This window comes from Lepus europaeus, chromosome 22 (assembly GCF_033115175.1).
Source record: "Lepus europaeus isolate LE1 chromosome 22, mLepTim1.pri, whole genome shotgun sequence".
Classification (NCBI taxonomy): Eukaryota; Metazoa; Chordata; class Mammalia; order Lagomorpha; family Leporidae; genus Lepus; species Lepus europaeus.
In genome coordinates, this window is record NC_084848.1 from 26,916,048 (window position 1) to 26,929,869 (window position 13,822).

Here is a 13,822-nt window from a genome sequence, read left to right on the forward strand (position 1 = left end):
ATTACCTGTGATCTCATTATCTAAAGGCTGTCCTGGTGTATTTTGTTCTGATCTACTTTTTTCCTTCGAATTTCACAAGTTAACATTCTCTTTATAAAAGATTCAATGCTACAGAGTAAAAATTAGTAAGTTCTCCCTGTTCTGCCCCTAACCACTCCGCTCACTTGTCCCTGGGCCAGTGCTTCTGTGGGTTCTCATCATTTTGGGTGCGTATTCACAGGTAGGTTTTTCTAGTTTCTCCATGAATTGTTTCCTGCCCTATGAAAGATATTTAAATCCATTTTTTACCAAATAAGATATACAAGTGCCTTCAAAAAGTCCCTGGATAAACAAATTAAAATTTTTTTTTTGATGCAAAAATTTTGAAGTTCATCCGTAGCTTTTCATAATACTTTCTGGGAGGATTTTAAAGAGCTCTTGTAGCTAATAAATAATATTTAAAGTGTTTGTAAAGTTTGGTTTAAAAACTTAACAAAAGGATTCAGGATGTTAATTTCCACCCCATTCTCTGGCTACATTTTCTCCAGATGCGACCAATGTTGTGTCTATGCATCACTCCAGAGAAATGTTTAACAAGTCAGAGAGAGCAACTTTTTCTCCTCTCTCTCTCTCTCTCTTTTTTTTTTTTTTTTTTTAAGATTTATTTGTTTTCTATTTAAAAGGCAGTTACAGAGAGACCTTCGATCTGCTAGTTCACTCCCCAAATGTCTGCAATAGCCAGAGCTGGGTCAAACTGAAGCCAGGAGCCAGGAGCTTCATTCTGCTTTCCCATGTGGGTGCAGGGGCCCAAGCACTTGGGCATCTTCCACTGCTTTCCCAGGCACATTGGCAGGAAGCTGGACTGGAAGTGGAGCATCTGAGATTGGACCTGGCACTATATGGGATACCAGCATTGCAGGTGGTAGCTTAACCCACTGTGCCACAACACCAGCCCCTGTTGCCTAATTTTTTTTTGTTGGAGGGGGGGTTTATACGCCTTTTCTCATTGATTTATGAGAGATTTATGCACATTAATAAGAATCTTTGGTCTATGATATGGATTAGAAATATTTTTTCAAGTTTGTGGTTCACAATCAGATTTTGTTTATGGTGGTCCCTACCCCATAGAAGCATTTAATGTTTACATATATAGCGTCTGTCTTGTCTTTGATGGATTCAGATTTGGTAAATCTGTGTTGTTGTTGTTAGAAAGGCAGAGGGACTGGGAGAGATCCTCCATCCGGTGGTTCACTCCCCGAATGCCCGCAATAGCTGGGGCTGGGCCAGGTTGAAGCCAAGATTGGAGAACTCAGTGCAGGTCTCCCCCAGGGTGGCAGGGACCTCAGTACTTGGGCCAGGCTATGCCTTAACAGGAAGCTGGAATGGGAACCTCCGCAGGTGTAGATGGGACGAGGGTGTCCCAGCGTGCTAACCACTGAGCCCATTGCCCACCTGTGGATTTGTTAAATTTTAGTTTTTTATTTAAACTTTCAGGATAAAGATATCACACCAGTACGGGTCTGGTCATAAAGCCAAACACCGAAAGTCCCAGATTTCCTGCAAAAATTAAACCGCCTGCTCCAAGTAGACATCTTAGTTGATATATAGCTGCCTTGGACAAAATTCAGATTTAGGAAGACGAGTCAGAGTAACCCTTCTCTCATAACGGGACGCCCAAGAGAAAGGCTTCCTTAAGTAATGAGTAGAGATAAGTCATTACATTTAAATTGGCCACTTTCCAGGGCTTGCCTAAGTAGGGAGAGGTTCACCTGGACTTGCATCAACTCCCAAAACAAGTTCTGTGTGGAATGGTGGAATGGAGTGTTCACTGGGCATTGGCTGGGTGGGGGGAGGCGGAGGTGTGGAGCTTAAGGACAGGGTTACAGTTCCAGCTCTGTCCTATGTGATGCTGAGAAATTTCCCACCTCCCCACACCTAATCCCTCCCTTTGAAAAGGATGTCAATGATACCAGGGAGGTGGCTTTGGGGGTTTGATAGAGCAACTGCTGCGCTCTTAACACCCAGCAAACAACCTTGCTAGTCTTTAGCTCTCTTCCCTACTCATCCCACCCCCTGCAGAGATTTTAAGACCTTCTGTCCATTCAGTTAATTCATCCACTCACTGGCTTATATATTGGAGCATAATCCGTCATTCATCCCAGGGCTGGTTTATTCAGGTTTGCGTCCATTCATTCCTGCAGTCCACAGATATTTGCACTCCTGATGTGTGCCAGGCCCCAGGCTAGCCCTCCGGCCACAGTGATGCCTACAGTCCTGACAAGTCTCCTTCCTTCCATACACAACAAACAGCCATTGTATTCACTGTACACAAAGGCCCAGATCCAAGGCTGCCAGTCTTAACCTCCATGACATCATGGTCTCCTGGTCTCTTCCTCTTTGTGGTTCTTGCTCTGCTCTTTCTCTTCCTCCCCTTCCTTCTAGCACCGGAAGGTACACAGTGAGTGCTCATTTCCTGCTCTTACCAGGAGAGGGATAAGAGGGCCCAGCGTTATGGCGTACTGGGTAAAGCTGCCACTTCCAATGTTGGCATCCCATAGAGGCACCAGTCAGATCCAGCTCCGGGCTGATGGCTGGGGAAAGCAGCAGAAGATGGCCCAAGTGCTTGGGCCCCTGCCTCCCACATGGAAGATCCAGGTGAAGCTCCTGGCTCCTGACTCCTGGCTCCAGACTGGTTCAGCCTCCTGACCTAGGCCCTGGGCTATTGCAGCCATTGGACAGCAAACCAATGGATCAAAGATATTCTCTCTCTCTCTCCTCTCTCCTCTCTCTCTCTCTCTCCCCCCTCCCTCCCTCTCTCCTCTCTCCTCTCTCTCTCTTTTGCTCTATTTGTCTCTCTTTCACTCTTTCAAATAAAAATACAGGGGCCAGCATTGTGGCACCACAGGTTAAGCCACCGTGGCACCAGTATCCCATATCAGAGCACCAGATCAAGTCCTGGCTGCTGCACTTCCGACCCTGCTCCCTGCTAATGTTCCTGGGAAAGCAGCAGAGAATGGTCCACGTGGAAGACCCGGATGGAATTGCTGGCTCCCGGCTTCAACCTGGTCCAGCTCCAGCCATGGCAGCCATTTGGGGAGTGAACCAGCAGATGCAAGACCTCTTTTTCTCTTGTCTCTCCCTTTCTCCTAGTCACTCTGAATTTCAAATAAATAAAGTAAATCTTTTAAAAAATGAACATTCTTAAAAAAAAAAAAAAAAGTAGTAGTCAATTGTGTGACCTGCTCCTGAATACATCTACATGAGCCAGCCTGGAAAAAGCCAAGTTAAGTGGGAGGATAAAATATAAATTATGATTCTGTAAATCTACCCCACATATACATGCATGTGGGGTGAGTCAAGAGCATCTGGGGCTTAAATGAGCAAACAAAGGAAACCCCACTGAATAGGCCTGTAAGGAGAGATGGCTTTTTACTTGGCACGCTTCACTTTTGTGTGCACCTTTTTCTATTTGTTTGTAAGGCATAGTGAGAGAAAGCTAGTTCTTCTATCTGCTGGTTCAGTCCCCAAATGCCCACAGCAGCCAGAGCTATGCCAGGACAAAGCCAGAAGCCCAGAACTCCATTCAGATCTCCCACAAGGGTATTTGGGCCATCACTCACTGCCTCCCAGGGTGCATTAGCAGGAAGCTGGATCAGAATTGGAGCAGCCAGAACTTGAACTGGCCCTCTGATATGGGGTGAGGGCACCTCAAGCAGCAGCTAAATCTGTGCATGTTTTTATTAACATGCCAGGCACTGTGTTAGGTGCTTGGAGAATATGAAGATGAAAAATGTTGCTTCTGCCTTCAAGAAAATGCTGTCTAGTAGGGAAGACGTGCGTACAAACAACCGAAACCCAAGTTGAGACCACCTGAAGCCATGGGGGACAGGTGCCCAAGAGCCACTGGGGCACAGAGCAGCTGAGAGGCATGAGGGACAAGGACAACAGGTGGAGGGCACAATGGGAGGTGCAACGTGGACCTCCCAGGACTCACGCGCTTCCCACACTGCTGGGACCACTACGTGCTCCAGAAATCCGTGCTTTTAATGATCTGAGGCCACTGCTGGGAAAGGGTAGGAAGAGACCATAGTGGGACACTGCTCCAGGGCCCTGGCTGGCCAAAGCAGCAAAGTAGAAGAGGGCAGGCATAGGTGCAGTGGTCAAGACACGGCTAGGGAAGCCCACGTCCCACACTGGAGGGCCTAGATTCAAGGGCTGGCTCTGCCCCTGGTTCCTGCTTGCCTGTTAATGTGCACCCCGGAAGACAACAGGCAGCAGCAGGTGTTGGTTCAAGTGGCTGGGTCCCTCCTACCCATACGAGAGGCCTAGATTGGGTTCCTGACTTCCCGCTTCAATGTGGCCCAGCTCCAGCTGTTGCCGTTAGTTGGTGAGTGAACTAGCCGGTGGGGTTCTCTCTTTGTCTCCCTCTGTGTCTTTCTGCCTCTCAAGGGAATTAAGTAAGTAACAATTGAAGAAAGGAAGAAATATAGATTAGGAGCAGAACCAAGTCCTCCAAGATGGGAAGATACACTTGCCCTGCCTGGCCAGGAAACACAGGTGTGGGAACCAGGGAAGCAGGAGTCACTTTGAGGCAGGAGGGAATGGGAAGTTTGGGGTGAGGATGAGGTGGGGGGTCCTCTGCTCAGCCCACCTGTAGTGTAGAACAAGGGCCTAGAGCCCCACACTTCTCCCCAGAGTGTGGCGCCAGCTTCAGGCCTTCTGGAACCTTCTAAGCAGAGCAATCCCTGCAGACTTCAGCCTCAGGCTCCCTTCCTTTGGAGGCATAGGAAGAATGAACTTGACAATGAGGATCCGGAATGACAGACCACTCCCCACCCCAAACGTCCCTAACAAGTGACGGTGCAGTGAGCAACAGTGCAGAACTTGGGTGTGAAGGAATCGGCTTTGAGTTCTACTTTCTGGTACTACTAGCCCAGGGAGCCCCAGCAGCCTCATCTGCATAATGGGGACCTCAGCTCCGCCTCCCTCCGCTTGTGAGGGTCACAGGGGTGGGCTCCCAGCATTCCACAGGCACCAGCATCACCTCTAAGCTCCCTGCACCCCTCAGGTGGGTGGGCTTGGCTGCTGAGTGCCGGGCCCTGAGTGGAGCGTTTCCTTTGTGGTCCCATTCACCAGGGTGAGGCAGCCCCTGCCCCCCCCGCCCCCTGAGCTCCTTCCCCACTCTTTGCCCTTGAGGACCTGAACTTCAGAAACCAAGTGGTCAGCTTCCCAGAAAGATGCAGGTGCAGCCAGGGTTTGACTTCGCTGAGAGCTACACCCCAGTGCTTACCTGGGCTTAATCCAGGGTCACGGCAGGCACTTTCTTCCCCAGGAAGACCAGGACAGGTAATAACCGTTTAGATTTTTTTTTTTTTTTAAGATTTGTTTATTTATTTGAAGGTCAGAGTTACACAGAGAGAGAAGGAGAAGCAGAGAGAGAGAGAGAGAGGTCTTCCATCCACCAGCCCACTCCCTAACTGGTCACAGTGGCACCAGTTCATGTCCTAGCTGCTCCACTTTCAATCCAGCTCCCAGCTGATGGCCTGGAGAAAGCAGTAGAAGATGGCCCAAGTCCTTGGGCCTTTGCCACCCATGTGGGAGACTTAGAAGAAGCTCATGGCTCCTGGCTTCATCTCGGAGTCCCACATGGGTGAAGGGGCCCAAACACTTAGGCCATTATCCACTGCTTTCCCAGGCACGTTAGCAGGGAGCTGGCCAGGAAGTGGAGCAGCGGGGACACACAACAGGGCCCCTATGAGATGGCATTGTTGCAGGCAGCAGCTCTACCTGCTTTGCCACAGCACTGTTGGCAGCTGGCTCTTCTAACCCTATCATTTGTCCATATAAAATTTGCTTATCAATACGTATAAAATGACCTCACGCCTTTGAGCAGCTGCAGAATGTTCTACTGTGAGGATGTGTTATAATTTATGTAAGGAATGCTTTGCAGCTGGTTAGCTCACAGTTTTCCACTATCACCAACCACGAGGCAGCAAACCTATTTGCATGTGTGTAAATGTTCCAATAAGATTTACAAAGCAGGACTGCTTAGTCAAAGCACATGATATGTCAAGAAACATTTAAATATGTATGCAGTTTGAGTTTTTGGGAAATGAAGGAAGGAATCACTTTGTGGTACCATCTGCTGGGTACATGTAGGAGGGAACTTTAAAAGTTCCTGTAAAATGGAACTAGAAGATACCCTTATTTTGCTGTAAAAAACTTTAAGAAGTATACAGAAGGGATCCCCTAAAAGTTCATGGACAATGCGTATGTGTAAGAACTCGGCATGGATTTAAAATGCTTTTGACACCAAATTAGACTTATTTTCTAATTCTACTTTCTGTGAACTTTTCGAGGACCCCATTGACATCATTGTACCTGAAAGTGGCCAGGCCCTTGAACTGGACAGTGGCTGGACCCCCTCAGGTCTCTTTTGGCCTTTCTGAGGCAGAAAGTGGCCAGGTCCAGGGTCTCCCTCCAACCCCCCACCAGGGTGGCTTTTGATGTGTTGGCCCACAATAGCAAGTTGGGGAGATGGGAGCCCCAGTTAGAATCTACCAGGGCTCCTCTTGTCTGAAGCTCCTCCTGGTCCACAAGGGCAGAGCCTGTGAGAAGGGAGCAAGGATTTGGGGGACTGCAGATCCAAGCCAGGCCTGTGTCTCCACAGGGCTTCTCCCGGAAGTGAGGAATGCCCGGCTGTGGTGAGGGCCAGGGGGGCCCAGGCGGGGCCAGGCCTGAGGACCGGGAAAGGGGGACAGTGCCTTGTCCCACTGGGGACGTGGGCATGGATCGGGGAGTTGGGTGGGAGGGTTTGAGGAAGGAGTCGCTCTCAAGGTTGGGGTGGGAGAGACCTAGATTCATATCCCTGCTCCCAGCTGACCCTGAGGAGGCCTGGGGGGCTCTTCCCATCTGGAAAATGCGGCTGCACATTTGTCACCCTGGGCTGCACTGAGGATTAAATAAGGGGACAGCTGGGAAGCACTTAGCATCAATAAATAGAATCAATGGGTATCTACTGTAGGGGTACCATGCAAGAAAAATGGGGACCCCTATCCCAAGGGGCAGCCACCACGTGCAAGCAGCTTCCGCCGAGCTGTGGGGTGTAGTGGCATGGGCTGCCCTGCCGCCCTGCACCCCCACCGTACCCCTGCTGCCTTGCTGTTGCTCTGCTTTCCCCAGCAAAACCCCCCTCAGCCTCTGGAGACCTGGGACAGGGGCCCAGGGTCTGGTGGGCACGTGGCCCTGGCCTCGGGTTGGGGCAGGAAGGCATGGACAGAGGTGTAGCAAATGTGAGTGACTTGGTGTGGAGCGCGGCTCCAGCTGTCTGGCACTCCGCAGAGCTGGCGGGAGCACAAGCAGCCCCAGACCCCGGGCGCCTTTTGTCCCAGGGCTTGGCTATGTAAAAGGTGGGGGAAGGGCCAGGCATCCTGGGAACTTGTCCATTCACTGGAAGCCCTGCAGCCAGCAGGTGCCACCACAGGGGAGGGCATTGCGGTGGTGGTGGGGAGCTCCAGACTGGAAGGTTTAGAAATGAGAATGGCAGCTCAGCATGCAAGGGACAGGACAAACAGATTCCTGGGCTGCCAGCCCCCACGGGTTCCTCCTCCCCTCCACCCGCCATTCCCGGCCGCCGGCTCCCCAGTGCCCACTCTCCAGCCCTGCCAGGCCTACTCCTGGGGCTGTCGGCTCTTCTGACCTTTTTTCTGGCTCATTTTTCCTTTGCACAGCTTCCAAAGCCTTCTCCAAAAAGCACCAGATTTGGACACTAGGTGCTACTCAGACAGATCACTTGGAATCTTAGAAAACCAGTGTGGGGACGAGCGAGGACTTGGAAGCTCCGAACCCTGCTTGCCTTTCCCAGCTGGGTGAACGCCGGGCGGAGCCGTGGCTCTTCTGGTTAGTTCCTCGCTCTCAGGGCTGTGTACCCAGGAAGTGCTGAGGCAGCGTCTTGAAGGCTCCCAGCACAAGGCCTGGCACCCAGTGAACACTATACTGCTTCCCTTAATCTTAGGAAGGCCGACACCCCCACCCCTCAATGTTTGGTCTGCCACTTGCTTTTGGCTGTGGGTGTGTTTTGGCACACAGAGTCTTGTTCCTTCTGCACACTGTCTGCCCAGTTCTACATTGCTTTCATTTTCTAGAACATCTGTCCATGGCCCTTTGGGGCAAATTCTTTTTTTTTTTTTTTTTTTTTTTTTTTTTTTGACAGGCAGAGTGGACAGTGAGAGAGAGACAGAGAGAAAGGTCTTCCTTTGCCATTGGTATACCCTCCAATGGCTGCCGCCGCTGGTGCACCGCACTGATCCAAAGGCAGGAGCCAGGTGCTTCTCCTGGTCTCCCATGGGGTGCAGGGCCCAAGGACTTGGGCCATCCTCCACTGCACTCCCTGGCCACAGCAGAGAGCTGGCCTGGAAGAGGGGCAACCGGGACAGAATTCGGCGCCCCCGACCGGGACTAGAACCTAGTGTGCCAGCGCCGCTAGGTGGAGGATTAGCCTGTTGAGCCACGGCGCTGGCCTGGGGCAAATTCTTTATGGGACGATGTTTTCAACTATTTTTTTTTTTTTTTTTTGGTGGGGGGAATCTACACTGACTCTCTTCTTCACACACACACACACACACACACACCAGCTTTCTTAAGCCCTCATTGTCTTTGAAATGTGGAAAACCTGCAGTATGTTGTTTGGCTGTAATAAGTATTATTGCAGTTCTATTAAAAATGCACACACTCCCCCTACTGGCTTCTGGGAGGATCACACCCTCTATTTATTTCAAAGGCGGGGGGGGGGGGTGGAGAATGAGAATGAGAATGAGAGAATCTTCAGTCCCCTGGTTCACTTCCCAAATGACTGCAACAGCCAGGGATGGGCCGGGCTGAAGCCAGGAGCGAAGAACTCTCTGGGTCTCTCACACGGGTAGCAACATCCATGTACCTGGGCAATCTTCCCTGACTTCCCAAACACATTAGTAGGGAGCTGGATCAGAAATGGAGCTGCCGGGACTGGCACTCGGATATGGCATGCTAGTGTTGCAAGTGGCACCTTCACACACTGGCCCACAACACGGCCTCCCTTTCTCTCTCTCTCTCTCTCTCTCTTGGCCTGTTGATTTGGGGAAACTCCAAGACATAGCTGAGAAGTCAGTGTCTGAAGCACAATTCATTCACTCATTCAGTGTCTCTCATTCACCCTCTTCCTTGAGCCCAGCCCAGACTCCCGCTCACCACCCCAGCCAGCTGTCACTCACAGCTCACATGAACTGCAGCACTTCTGAGAAATGCTAGGGAAACCTAATTTGATGGCATTCATTGTAATTCTCTAGGAGAGAATGAAATTAAAATAAACGCAATGAATTCTAATAGCCGATTTACTGGGCGCTTAATGTGCTGGGCTGAGCGCTTTAACGTGAAGATCTAACTTAACTCTCACTACAAAACAGAAAGCCCCGTATCTCTATAGATAAGGAGACCAAAGCTCAAAGGGGTGACACAGCCTGGCCCAGGTCACCCAGCTAGAAGGCTGCCAGGTTGAGCAAACAAACTCGCAAGACACCCAGTTTGGATTTCATATGAACAATGAGTAGCTTTTTAGTCTATAACATGTCCCAAATGTTGCATGCAGTATTTTGTTTTTCAGTCAATTAGATACCTCTAATGCTTTTCTTTTAAGATCTCATAGACAAGCTATTTTTTCAACTTAACATTTTGTTTATTATTTTGAGATAAAAATTTAAAAATTTATATTATAGTCAAAGGCTTAATACTCCACTACATAAAGAGTTCAACAAATAAACAGTTAAAGAGACCATAGTTCAGCAGAAATGTAAGCAACAATCAAATAAAAATATGTCAATTTTGCTCATATGCCATGAAGTTTAAGCCAGTCACAGATCATTAAGGCTATAATAATATGCCATTCCTAACAAATTGTGTGGGGCCAGTGTTGTGCTGCAGAGTGTTAGGCCAGAACCTGCGATGCGAACATCCCACCATGAGCACCATTTCAAGACCCAGCTGCTCCACTTCCCATCCAGCTCCTTGCAAATGTACCTGGGAAGGCAGCAGAAGGTGGCCCAAGTGCTTGGGCCCCTGCACCAATGTGGGAGACCTGGATGGAGGTTTTTTTTGGGGGGTTGGAGGTCTTGATTCCTGGTTTTAGCCTGGCCCAGCCCCTGGCATTGTGGCCATTTGGGGAGTGAACCAGAGGATAGAAGATCTCTCTCTCTCTCTCTCTCTCTCTCTCTGTAACTGTGCTTTTCAAATAAAAATAAGCAAATCTTTAAAAATAACTTGTTTTTGGGCTGTCACCGGGGCTCAATAGGCTAATCCTCTGCCTGCAGCGCCGGCACCCTGGGTTCTAGACCCAGCTGGGGTGCCAGATTCTGTCCCGGTTGCTCCTCTTCCAGTCCAGCTCTCTGCTGTGAGCCAGGAAGGCAGTGGAGGATGGCCCAGGTCCTTGGGCCCTGCACCCACATGGGAGACCAGGAGGAAGCACCTGGCTCCTGGCTTTGGATCAGCACAGCGCGCCGGCCGCAATGCGCAGGCCGTAGCAGCCACTTGGGGGGTGAACCAACAGAAGGAAGACCTTTCTCTCTCTCTCTCTCACTGTCTAACTCTGCCTGTCAAAAAAAAAAAATAATAATTGGCCGGTGCCGTGGCTCAATAGGCTAATCCTCCGCCTGTGGCGCCAGCACCCCGGGTTCTAGTCCCGGTCGGGACACCGGATTCTGTCCCGGTTGCCCCTCTTCCAGGCCAGCTCTCTGCTATGGCCTGGGAGTGCAGTGGAGGATGGCCCAAGTCCTTGGTCCCTGCACCCGCATGGGAGACCAGGAGAAGCACCTGGCTCCTGGCTTTGGATCAGTGCGATGCGCTGGCCACAGTGCCAAATAAATAAAGATTTATTTATTTATTTGAAAGTCAGAGTTACACAGAGAGAGGAGAGGCAGAGAGAGAGAGAGATAGAGAGAGATAAACGTCTTTCATCTGCTGATTCACTTCCCAGTTGGCCACAACAGCCAGAGCTGCATTGATCCGAAGCCAGGAGCCAGGAGCGTCTTCCGGGTCTCCCATGTGGGTGCAGGGGCCCAACCACTTGGGTCATCTTCTATTGCTTTCCCAGGCCATAGCAGAAAGCTGGATCGGAAGTGGAACAGCCAAAATTTAAACCACTGCCCATATGATATGGTGGCACTGCAGGCGATGGCTTTACCTGCTACGCCACAGCGCCAGCCCAAAAACACCATATTTGAAGCAAAACTGTTACACACAGGCGTTTCTTTTTTGTTTTGTTTTTTGCTTTTCTAATTTTATTCCCCACGTATGAGATAACCTGCAGTATTTGTCTTTTTTTTTTTTTTTTACAGATTTACTTTATTTATTTAAAAGGCAAAGTTACAGAGACAGAGAGACAAGGAGAGACAGGGAGAGAGAGATCTTCTATCTGCTGATTTATTTGAAAGGCAGAGTGATAGAGGGAGAGAAAGAGAGACAGAGAAAAAGATCTTTCATCCACTGGTCCACTCCCCCGATGGCTGCAACAACTGGAGATGGGACAGGCCAAAGCAAGGAGCCTGGAACTCCACATGGGGCTCCCATGTGGGTGCAGGGGCCCAAGCACTTGGGCCATCTTCTGTTGCTTCCCCAGGTGCATTAGCAGGGAGCTGGATGGGAAGTGGAGCAGCTGGGACTTGAACGTATGCTCACATTGGAAGTGGGCATCTCAGGCAGCGACTTAACCCGCTGCCCCAACGCCAGCCCCTCCCCTCCACTTTTCAACAGCCCTGCAGCTCAAGCGTGGCCCACAATCTTTCCAAAAGCTTCCTGGATGGAAGCAGGCCCAGACAGTTTCACAATTAGAGCCTCTGATAGCAGGGCCAGGCTCAGCTGACAGCTTTAGCCTTCCTGCTCTGATCTCCTTTGGTCCAGAAACAAACGTAACAGGCTGGTCTCCCCCGGGAAGCCGGCACCAGGCTTTGAACCAGCTACACTGCGGGCGTCTTGACCCGGTCAGCCCACAGGACACATTTCAGACAAAGCAGCCGTGCTAAGCATTTGTTTCTACCGTTTCATCTTTTCCAAGAGCATTCACATTGCTCGGTAATTTCTCACAATGTCCAGGAATAGAGGATCACTTGATCATTCTAATTTTTTTAAATATTTATTTAATTATTTGAAAGGCAGAACAAGAGAGAGGGAGAGACAGAGAGATAAATTTTACATCTGCTGACTTACTCCCTAAATGGCCACAATAGCCAAGGCCTGGGCCAGCCCAACCCAACCCCAGGAACCTGGAACTGTCCAGGTCTCATGTGGGTGCAGGGACCCAAGCACTTGGACCATCTTCTGCTGCTTCCTCAGGCACAGTAGCAGGGAGATGGATCAGAAGCAGAGCAGCTGGGACTTGAACCAGTGCTCATATGGGATGCCACGGTCACAGAGATGGCCTAACCCTCAGTGCCACAACGCCAGCCCCTATTACTCTAATTTTATATACAAGGAAGCTGGGGTCAGAAGAAGAATTTCATTCACTCCGGGAGAGTTTAATGAGCACCTTCTATGTGCCAAGCCCCAGGCTGGGTATTAAGCATATGAGGATGAGGCAGGCGCCGTAGCTTAACAGGCTAATCCTCCGCCTTGCGGCGCCGGCACACTGGGTTCTAGTCCCGGGTGGGGCACCAGATTCTATCCCGGTTGCCCCTCTTCCAGGCCAGCTCTCTGCTATGGCCCGGGAAGGCAGTGGAGGATGGCCCAAGTGCTTGGGCCCTGCACCCGCATGGGAGACCAGGAGAAGCACCTGGCTCCTGGCTTCGGATCAGCGTGATGCGCTGGCCGCGGCAGCCATTGGAGGGTGAACCAACGGCAAAAAGGAAGACCTTTCTCTCTGTCTCTCTCTCTTTCTCACTATCCACTCTGCCTGTCAAAAAAAAAAAAAAAAATTAAAAAAAAAAAAAAAGAATATGAGGATGAGACAGCAGGTGTTCGGGCTGGCAGGGGAGTCAGGCAGGGACAACTCTGACCCTAACTAGAGTGTGAATCAAGAGCTGGGGGGGCCGCAGGTGAGAGGATTGCTGCCCTGTTAAAGGACAGCTCTGGGAAGGAGTTACTTTAGGTAATATTAAAAACGAAACTCTTGGGGCCGGCATTGTGGTGTAGCGGGCTAACCCACAACCCGAGACAGGCATCCCATATCAGAGCAGCCAGTTCAAGTCTACCCAGCTGTTCCTCTTCCAATCTAGCTCCCTGCTAATGCCCTTGGGAAAGCAGCAGACGATGGCCCAAGTGCTTGGGCCCCTGCACCCACGTGGGAGCTTGGAGGAAGCTCCTGGGTCCTGGCTTCAGCCTGGTCCACCAGCAGCTGGCTGTTGTGACCATCTGGGTAGTGAACCAGTGGATGAAAGATCCTTTTTTGTCACTCTGACTGCAACTAAATAAATAAATCTTGAAAAAATATAAACAAATAAAATTGAAGGTGTTTATGTCCGAGATGAAACTGAATTTTATTTGGCCAAGAGATGTGCTTATACATGCAAAGCTAAGAACAACACAGTGACTGCTGGCAGCAAACCTAGCCAAACCAGGGCAATCTGCAGAGAGGTTACGGGTACTCAGAGAAACAGTGTCATGGCCAAGTTCTGCAGCCACCTTCCTGTGAAAGCCACTGGACGCAGAATCTGGTGAGGCTGAACCCCCAAGGAGTTGAACTATTGGAAAGTAAGTCACTGTGGTGCCGCACACCTGCTGCCGGCATCCCTTGTGGGCACCTGTTAATTACAGCCCTGGCTGCTCCACTTCCGATGCAGCTCACTGCTAATGCTCCTGGGAAAGCAGTGGAGGACGGTCCAAG